We start from the raw sequence: 11,324 nt of genomic DNA, 5'->3' as shown, positions 1-11,324 counted from the left end.
CATTCCAGTCTGTAGACTCAAAGCAGTCCCTCAGAGCCTCAGTAGCCTCAGGTGTCCACTTCCTTACTGTGAGTGTAGTTGCAGGTTCCCTCTGCACACAGGGTTTGTAACAGGTCTGCAGACAAACCAGGTTGTGATCTGACCTGCCCAGTGGTGGCAAGGCAGTGGCTCTGTAAGCTTCTTTTACATTGGCATACAGCAAGTCAAGGGTTTTGTTTTTTCTGGTAGCACATTTAACAAACTGTGTGAATCCAGTCAGGTGGGAGGAGAGGATAACATGGTTGAAGTCACCTGATATTATAATAAGTGCCTCAGGATGTTTTGTCTGTATCCTAGCAACCATTTCATGCAGTATTTCACATGGAACATCAGCTGTTGCCTTGGGAGGGATGTACACAAGTATTGTTATGATATGACTGAATTCTCTTGCAGCCTACCGCAACCGTAACAAGAAGGAGCTCGCCTGGAGGAGGGTGAGCGAGGAGAGGTAAGTTGGCAAGTTGTAAAAATGTTGTGATTTCAGCAATCTGCTGTAGCTACTTCTCGATCAACAAAGTTAGCACTAGCAGCGCTAGCAGCCCTCACCGGCCGGCGGCATATTTATCTGGCTCAAAGCGATTTGTATTGAACAGTGCATGTTTACGTGTGTTTCTTGTCAGAGGAGATATGCCGCAGGAAGTGGAAGGGACTGAGGGACACGTTTATGAAAGAGATGAAAAAGGAGGCAGGAGGAAGAGTGGGTCCGCAGTAGGGACAGGGAAGAGGTGGAAGTACTCTGCGGTCCTCTCTTTTCTCGCCCCCTTCGTCACCCCCAGGGAAACTAGTGGCAACATGGGGCGGGGGGTCGAGGAAGAGCGGACCGCAGAGTACACGCAGGATGAGGATGAGGGAGCAGGTGAGGACCAGGAGTCCGATGCAGCAGCAGCAGAGAGTGACCTGAGAGGTTTGTTTTCAATAAAGACACACAGCAAGGGAAACATACGGGAGATAGTGTCGTATAGATTAATAATAACTTTTTACTTCTTTTCAAAAGTCACTACATTAAGGTTGTGGTTATGGGAAAATCATAGGCTAGATATTGTATGATGTCTTAATATGGATGCATTTGTAAAATGATTTGTGTGCTGTAAGGACATTCAAAGCTAGGAAGTTAATAAACTATTTAAAAAATGTTGTGAACAGACATTCCTGATCAGTCCTCTGATGCCAGTGAGGCTGAGTCATCTGCTGCTGCTGCTGCTGCTGCTGCTGCTGCTGCATCAACACCAGTGAGACCATTCACAGGTAAGCATGACAAAAGTTAGATTACATTTTTTACATGGTATGATTATTATGAATGCATGTATGATTTCACTATAACTAATTTATTTGTTGCCTTTTTGGAAAAAAAGAAAAGTAAAGAAAAAGCAGGATAATGTAATTGAATCACCCTATTTCCATTTTCATACAGCACCGAAGAGGACCAGGAGGAGGCCTGCTGAAACAGACAAGCAGGCTCAAATCGAGGTCCTGCTACTCGAGGCCTTGAAAAGGCACCCTGAAGCAGCTCCACCACCCCCATCGGAGGATGAGATGTTCCTGAAAAGCCTGCTTCCTTCGCTGCAGAGATTGTCGCCCCAGCAGAAGGATTATGTGAAGTTTCACATTCATAAATTAATATTTGAGTCCAGTTCAGTGTTTTTAAATTTGGAGCCAGTTGAGTAGGCTGCTGGGGCGACAATCTCTGCAGTGAAGGAACCAGGCTCTAAATCTTTTCTTTTTTTTTTCTCTCTCTCACATGCACACCCACAGACACATCATTTTAAAAATTAAAAAATGATTGAATTTAAAAGGACTGTTATTATCATTAGTCATTAGTCAGCATATCATGGTGATGTCTGCTTTTGTAATGTTATTGTATACTGTAGCAGGGATAAAAAATAAAAGCAGACACAAATGTTCTCTATGGTATGACTATGGATTGAAGACACAGACACAGGTATATATTTATTTTTGGTGTTAATATTAAAGAATATTTGCTCTATAGTAATGTGTGGGTGGCTCTTAAAAGAGCCGTTTTGGTGGTGCTCGTGCACTAAACGGTGTCTTGCCACGGGACAGCTCCCTCCGCCGAGAAGAAGGACGCGAAGGTCTCCCTCACCCTGATGGCCTCTCTTCCCGAGTTGTTCGCAGCGAGTCTTCCAAGACCTGGCAGTAGCTCCACTTTACCAGCCGGGATGCTCCTCACTGCAGCTGTCTGGGTAGTACTCCTCAGGAAGTTGTGCAGAACACACGTTGCCTTCACGCACCTCTCCGCAACCTCAGGTTGGACCTCGATGGCGCACTCCACAACCAGCCGAGCTCGAGACAGACGGTAATTGAATATCCGTCAGCAGTGACCACATCATCAACGACAGAGGAGACAGTGGAGACCCCGACTCTGAAGCTGTTGGCGATGGTCCGGAAAGAGTCACCAGTAGCTAAATATCTGCAGCACAGAAAATAATTAATTTAGCTGAGCTGTTAAAATATATAAGTGTGAAATTAACTTTTCAGTAATTAATTAAATAGATAGGTGACATGTGTGCTAGATACAGTGATGGGAGACGCTTTATGCACAGGTCCATTCCTGAATTTAAGCCAGCTCCTTTATAAATGAACAAACTGATTAATCCAGGTGTGTCTGACCAAATGGTCACACCTGGATCAATCAGTTTGTCCAGTAATGTAAACCAGGAAATAAAGGAGCTGGGTTAAGTTCAGGAAGTACTGGTTTCCACACATCAAAAACTGTCACTCACCGGAGACAGATGGACAGGCGCTCCGCAGCTGAAATGGAGTGCCACAGTTTGTGTCCTGCCGAGAGATACTGGCACCGATCCTACCAAGCAGGTCATCAAACTGGGCCCTGGTGAGCCTGAAATACCGCTAGAAGCGGCTGTCATCCAGGCGCAGCTCCTGGAGAAGGCGGTGAAATTCCCCCAGCTGTGTACGCCTCCGGATGATGTGACTGACCCAGACACGACGGCGTTTAGATTTCCGACGTATCTCGGACTTCCACAGCAAGTACAGCGACGCAATTGCAATGATATCAGTCATGGTTGATGACAGAAAGAAATGGAGGGAATAATTGCTTTACTTTATATATTGCGGTAGCCCCTCCCCTTCTATTTTGGGGCGAATATTCGCGAGTAAATTCAACGACATACGCGTCCAAATTTGCACGAGTAACGTGAGGCGAAAATTCACTTGGCGTCCGGTGTGAACACACCGTAAGTGAATAGTCTCATTCCACTGTGACATCATAAGTGGGAAATATTGTCTTTTAACTCTGACATCACAAGACACTGTAGTCAGTCCTTTGGTGTGAATATTAACATTCCACCTTGTCATCATAAGTAAATAGTCTCATTCCACTGTGACATAAGTGAATATTGTCTTTCATCTCTGACATCACAAGAGACTGTAGTCAGTCCTTTGGTGTGAATATTAACATTCCACCTTGACATCATAAGTGAATATTGTCTTTTAACTCTGACATCACAAGACACTGTAGTCAGTCCTTTGGTGTGAATATTATCATTCCACTGTTACATCACATAGCAAGTATGGTTATAATGCGTTATAGAGATAGGCGTCAAATAAAGTTACCGAATGTGCTTGTTGTAATGCTGTGCATGACACATTTAGCTTTATTTCTTCCATGGTAGACTTCACGACGGCAAATGCACAAAAGTTAGTGTTTAGAACAGGATGAGGATGAGGGAGCAGGTGAGGGAGCAGGTGAGGACCAGGAGTCCGATGCAGCAGCAGCAGAGAGTGACCTGAGAGGTTTGTTTTCAATAAAGACACACAGCAAGGGAAACATACGGGAGATAGTGTCGTATAGATTAATAATAACTTTTTACTTCTTTTCAAAAGTCACTATATTAAGGTTGTGGTTATGGGAAAATCATAGGCTAGATATTGTATGATGTCTTAATATGGATGCATTTGTAAAATGATTTGTGTGCTGTAAGGACATTCAAAGCTAGGAAGTTAATAAACTATTTAAAAAATGTTGTGAACAGACATTCCTGATCAGTCCTCTGATGCCAGTGAGGCTGAGTCATCTGCTGCTGCTGCTGCTGCTGCATCAACACCAGTGAGACCATTCACAGGTAAGCATGACAAAAGTTAGATTACATTTTTTACATGGTATGATTATTATGAATGCATGTATGATTTCACTATAACTAATTTATTTGTTGCCTTTTTGGAAAAAAAGAAAAGTAAAGAAAAAGCAGGATAATGTAATTGAATCACCCTATTTCCATTTTCATACAGCACCGAAGAGGACCAGGAGGAGGCCTGCTGAAACAGACAAGCAGGCTCAAATCGAGGTCCTGCTACTCGAGGCCTTGAAAAGGCACCCTGAAGCAGCTCCACCACCCCCATCGGAGGATGAGATGTTCCTGAAAAGCCTGCTTCCTTCGCTGCAGAGATTGTCGCCCCAGCAGAAGGATTATGTGAAGTTTCACATTCATAAATTAATATTTGAGTCCAGTTCAGTGTTTTTAAATTTGGAGCCAGTTGAGTAGGCTGCTGGGGCGACAATCTCTGCAGTGAAGGAACCAGGCTCTAAATCTTTTCTTTTTTTTTTCTCTCTCTCACATGCACACCCACAGACACATCATTTTAAAAATTAAAAAATGATTGAATTTAAAAGGACTGTTATTATCATTAGTCATTAGTCAGCATATCATGGTGATGTCTGCTTTTGTAATGTTATTGTATACTGTAGCAGGGATAAAAAATAAAAGCAGACACAAATGTTCTCTATGGTATGACTATGGATTGAAGACACAGACACAGGTATATATTTATTTTTGGTGTTAATATTAAAGAATATTTGCTCTATAGTAATGTGTGGGTGGCTCTTAAAAGAGCCGTTTTGGTGGTGCTCGTGCACTAAACGGTGTCTTGCCACGGGACAGCTCCCTCCGCCGAGAAGAAGGACGCGAAGGTCTCCCTCACCCTGATGGCCTCTCTTCCCGAGTTGTTCGCAGCGAGTCTTCCAAGACCTGGCAGTAGCTCCACTTTACCAGCCGGGATGCTCCTCACTGCAGCTGTCTGGGTAGTACTCCTCAGGAAGTTGTGCAGAACACACGTTGCCTTCACGCACCTCTCCGCAACCTCAGGTTGGACCTCGATGGCGCACTCCACAACCAGCCGAGCTCGAGACAGACGGTAATTGAATATCCGTCAGCAGTGACCACATCATCAACGACAGAGGAGACAGTGGAGACCCCGACTCTGAAGCTGTTGGCGATGGTCCGGAAAGAGTCACCAGTAGCTAAATATCTGCAGCACAGAAAATAATTAATTTAGCTGAGCTGTTAAAATATATAAGTGTGAAATTAACTTTTCAGTAATTAATTAAATAGATAGGTGACATGTGTGCTAGATACAGTGATGGGAGACGCTTTATGCACAGGTCCATTCCTGAATTTAAGCCAGCTCCTTTATAAATGAACAAACTGATTAATCCAGGTGTGTCTGACCAAATGGTCACACCTGGATCAATCAGTTTGTCCAGTAATGTAAACCAGGAAATAAAGGAGCTGGGTTAAGTTCAGGAAGTACTGGTTTCCACACATCAAAAACTGTCACTCACCGGAGACAGATGGACAGGCGCTCCGCAGCTGAAATGGAGTGCCACAGTTTGTGTCCTGCCGAGAGATACTGGCACCGATCCTACCAAGCAGGTCATCAAACTGGGCCCTGGTGAGCCTGAAATACCGCTAGAAGCGGCTGTCATCCAGGCGCAGCTCCTGGAGAAGGCGGTGAAATTCCCCCAGCTGTGTACGCCTCCGGATGATGTGACTGACCCAGACACGACGGCGTTTAGATTTCCGACGTATCTCGGACTTCCACAGCAAGTACAGCGACGCAATTGCAATGATATCAGTCATGGTTGATGACAGAAAGAAATGGAGGGAATAATTGCTTTACTTTATATATTGCGGTAGCCCCTCCCCTTCTATTTTGGGGCGAATATTCGCGAGTAAATTCAACGACATACGCGTCCAAATTTGCACGAGTAACGTGAGGCGAAAATTCACTTGGCGTCCGGTGTGAACACACCGTAAGTGAATAGTCTCATTCCACTGTGACATCATAAGTGGGAAATATTGTCTTTTAACTCTGACATCACAAGACACTGTAGTCAGTCCTTTGGTGTGAATATTAACATTCCACCTTGTCATCATAAGTAAATAGTCTCATTCCACTGTGACATAAGTGAATATTGTCTTTCATCTCTGACATCACAAGAGACTGTAGTCAGTCCTTTGGTGTGAATATTAACATTCCACCTTGACATCATAAGTGAATATTGTCTTTTAACTCTGACATCACAAGACACTGTAGTCAGTCCTTTGGTGTGAATATTATCATTCCACTGTTACATCACATAGCAAGTATGGTTATAATGCGTTATAGAGATAGGCGTCAAATAAAGTTACCGAATGTGCTTGTTGTAATGCTGTGCATGACACATTTAGCTTTATTTCTTCCATGGTAGACTTCACGACGGCAAATGCACAAAAGTTAGTGTTTAGAACAGGATGAGGATGAGGGAGCAGGTGAGGGAGCAGGTGAGGACCAGGAGTCCGATGCAGCAGCAGCAGAGAGTGACCTGAGAGGTTTGTTTTCAATAAAGACACACAGCAAGGGAAACATACGGGAGATAGTGTCGTATAGATTAATAATAACTTTTTACTTCTTTTCAAAAGTCACTACATTAAGGTTGTGGTTATGGGAAAATCATAGGCTAGATATTGTATGATGTCTTAATATGGATGCATTTGTAAAATGATTTGTGTGCTGTAAGGACATTCAAAGCTAGGAAGTTAATAAACTATTTAAAAAATGTTGTGAACAGACATTCCTGATCAGTCCTCTGATGCCAGTGAGGCTGAGTCATCTGCTGCTGCTGCTGCTGCTGCATCAACACCAGTGAGACCATTCACAGGTAAGCATGACAAAAGTTAGATTACATTTTTTACATGGTATGATTATTATGAATGCATGTATGATTTCACTATAACTAATTTATTTGTTGCCTTTTTGGAAAAAAAGAAAAGTAAAGAAAAAGCAGGATAATGTAATTGAATCACCCTATTTCCATTTTCATACAGCACCGAAGAGGACCAGGAGGAGGCCTGCTGAAACAGACAAGCAGGCTCAAATCGAGGTCCTGCTACTCGAGGCCTTGAAAAGGCACCCTGAAGCAGCTCCACCACCCCCATCGGAGGATGAGATGTTCCTGAAAAGCCTGCTTCCTTCGCTGCAGAGATTGTCGCCCCAGCAGAAGGATTATGTGAAGTTTCACATTCATAAATTAATATTTGAGTCCAGTTCAGTGTTTTTAAATTTGGAGCCAGTTGAGTAGGCTGCTGGGGCGACAATCTCTGCAGTGAAGGAACCAGGCTCTAAATCTTTTCTTTTTTTTTTCTCTCTCTCACATGCACACCCACAGACACATCATTTTAAAAATTAAAAAATGATTGAATTTAAAAGGACTGTTATTATCATTAGTCATTAGTCAGCATATCATGGTGATGTCTGCTTTTGTAATGTTATTGTATACTGTAGCAGGGATAAAAAATAAAAGCAGACACAAATGTTCTCTATGGTATGACTATGGATTGAAGACACAGACACAGGTATATATTTATTTTTGGTGTTAATATTAAAGAATATTTGCTCTATAGTAATGTGTGGGTGGCTCTTAAAAGAGCCGTTTTGGTGGTGCTCGTGCACTAAACGGTGTCTTGCCACGGGACAGCTCCCTCCGCCGAGAAGAAGGACGCGAAGGTCTCCCTCACCCTGATGGCCTCTCTTCCCGAGTTGTTCGCAGCGAGTCTTCCAAGACCTGGCAGTAGCTCCACTTTACCAGCCGGGATGCTCCTCACTGCAGCTGTCTGGGTAGTACTCCTCAGGAAGTTGTGCAGAACACACGTTGCCTTCACGCACCTCTCCGCAACCTCAGGTTGGACCTCGATGGCGCACTCCACAACCAGCCGAGCTCGAGACAGACGGTAATTGAATATCCGTCAGCAGTGACCACATCATCAACGACAGAGGAGACAGTGGAGACCCCGACTCTGAAGCTGTTGGCGATGGTCCGGAAAGAGTCACCAGTAGCTAAATATCTGCAGCACAGAAAATAATTAATTTAGCTGAGCTGTTAAAATATATAAGTGTGAAATTAACTTTTCAGTAATTAATTAAATAGATAGGTGACATGTGTGCTAGATACAGTGATGGGAGACGCTTTATGCACAGGTCCATTCCTGAATTTAAGCCAGCTCCTTTATAAATGAACAAACTGATTAATCCAGGTGTGTCTGACCAAATGGTCACACCTGGATCAATCAGTTTGTCCAGTAATGTAAACCAGGAAATAAAGGAGCTGGGTTAAGTTCAGGAAGTACTGGTTTCCACACATCAAAAACTGTCACTCACCGGAGACAGATGGACAGGCGCTCCGCAGCTGAAATGGAGTGCCACAGTTTGTGTCCTGCCGAGAGATACTGGCACCGATCCTACCAAGCAGGTCATCAAACTGGGCCCTGGTGAGCCTGAAATACCGCTAGAAGCGGCTGTCATCCAGGCGCAGCTCCTGGAGAAGGCGGTGAAATTCCCCCAGCTGTGTACGCCTCCGGATGATGTGACTGACCCAGACACGACGGCGTTTAGATTTCCGACGTATCTCGGACTTCCACAGCAAGTACAGCGACGCAATTGCAATGATATCAGTCATGGTTGATGACAGAAAGAAATGGAGGGAATAATTGCTTTACTTTATATATTGCGGTAGCCCCTCCCCTTCTATTTTGGGGCGAATATTCGCGAGTAAATTCAACGACATACGCGTCCAAATTTGCACGAGTAACGTGAGGCGAAAATTCACTTGGCGTCCGGTGTGAACACACCGTAAGTGAATAGTCTCATTCCACTGTGACATCATAAGTGGGAAATATTGTCTTTTAACTCTGACATCACAAGACACTGTAGTCAGTCCTTTGGTGTGAATATTAACATTCCACCTTGTCATCATAAGTAAATAGTCTCATTCCACTGTGACATAAGTGAATATTGTCTTTCATCTCTGACATCACAAGAGACTGTAGTCAGTCCTTTGGTGTGAATATTAACATTCCACCTTGACATCATAAGTGAATATTGTCTTTTAACTCTGACATCACAAGACACTGTAGTCAGTCCTTTGGTGTGAATATTATCATTCCACTGTTACATCACATAGCAAGTATGGTTATAATGCGTTATAGAGATAGGCGTCAAATAAAGTTACCGAATGTGCTTGTTGTAATGCTGTGCATGACACATTTAGCTTTATTTCTTCCATGGTAGACTTCACGACGGCAAATGCACAAAAGTTAGTGTTTAGAACAGGATGAGGATGAGGGAGCAGGTGAGGGAGCAGGTGAGGACCAGGAGTCCGATGCAGCAGCAGCAGAGAGTGACCTGAGAGGTTTGTTTTCAATAAAGACACACAGCAAGGGAAACATACGGGAGATAGTGTCGTATAGATTAATAATAACTTTTTACTTCTTTTCAAAAGTCACTACATTAAGGTTGTGGTTATGGGAAAATCATAGGCTAGATATTGTATGATGTCTTAATATGGATGCATTTGTAAAATGATTTGTGTGCTGTAAGGACATTCAAAGCTAGGAAGTTAATAAACTATTTAAAAAATGTTGTGAACAGACATTCCTGATCAGTCCTCTGATGCCAGTGAGGCTGAGTCATCTGCTGCTGCTGCTGCTGCTGCATCAACACCAGTGAGACCATTCACAGGTAAGCATGACAAAAGTTAGATTACATTTTTTACATGGTATGATTATTATGAATGCATGTATGATTTCACTATAACTAATTTATTTGTTGCCTTTTTGGAAAAAAAGAAAAGTAAAGAAAAAGCAGGATAATGTAATTGAATCACCCTATTTCCATTTTCATACAGCACCGAAGAGGACCAGGAGGAGGCCTGCTGAAACAGACAAGCAGGCTCAAATCGAGGTCCTGCTACTCGAGGCCTTGAAAAGGCACCCTGAAGCAGCTCCACCACCCCCATCGGAGGATGAGATGTTCCTGAAAAGCCTGCTTCCTTCGCTGCAGAGATTGTCGCCCCAGCAGAAGGATTATGTGAAGTTTCACATTCATAAATTAATATTTGAGTCCAGTTCAGTGTTTTTAAATTTGGAGCCAGTTGAGTAGGCTGCTGGGGCGACAATCTCTGCAGTGAAGGAACCAGGCTCTAAATCTTTTCTTTTTTTTTTCTCTCTCTCACATGCACACCCACAGACACATCATTTTAAAAATTAAAAAATGATTGAATTTAAAAGGACTGTTATTATCATTAGTCATTAGTCAGCATATCATGGTGATGTCTGCTTTTGTAATGTTATTGTATACTGTAGCAGGGATAAAAAATAAAAGCAGACACAAATGTTCTCTATGGTATGACTATGGATTGAAGACACAGACACAGGTATATATTTATTTTTGGTGTTAATATTAAAGAATATTTGCTCTATAGTAATGTGTGGGTGGCTCTTAAAAGAGCCGTTTTGGTGGTGCTCGTGCACTAAACGGTGTCTTGCCACGGGACAGCTCCCTCCGCCGAGAAGAAGGACGCGAAGGTCTCCCTCACCCTGATGGCCTCTCTTCCCGAGTTGTTCGCAGCGAGTCTTCCAAGACCTGGCAGTAGCTCCACTTTACCAGCCGGGATGCTCCTCACTGCAGCTGTCTGGGTAGTACTCCTCAGGAAGTTGTGCAGAACACACGTTGCCTTCACGCACCTCTCCGCAACCTCAGGTTGGACCTCGATGGCGCACTCCACAACCAGCCGAGCTCGAGACAGACGGTAATTGAATATCCGTCAGCAGTGACCACATCATCAACGACAGAGGAGACAGTGGAGACCCCGACTCTGAAGCTGTTGGCGATGGTCCGGAAAGAGTCACCAGTAGCTAAATATCTGCAGCACAGAAAATAATTAATTTAGCTGAGCTGTTAAAATATATAAGTGTGAAATTAACTTTTCAGTAATTAATTAAATAGATAGGTGACATGTGTGCTAGATACAGTGATGGGAGACGCTTTATGCACAGGTCCATTCCTGAATTTAAGCCAGCTCCTTTATAAATGAACAAACTGATTAATCCAGGTGTGTCTGACCAAATGGTCACACCTGGATCAATCAGTTTGTCCAGTAATGTAAACCAGGAAATAAAGGAGCTGGGTTAAGTTCAGGAAGTACTGGTTTCCAC

Source organism: Trachurus japonicus, chromosome 3, assembly GCF_045865225.1.
Source record: "Trachurus japonicus isolate A0001 chromosome 3, Traja_1.0".
NCBI lineage: Eukaryota > Metazoa > Chordata > Actinopteri > Carangiformes > Carangidae > Trachurus > Trachurus japonicus.
This window is presented reverse-complemented; position numbering follows the sequence as displayed.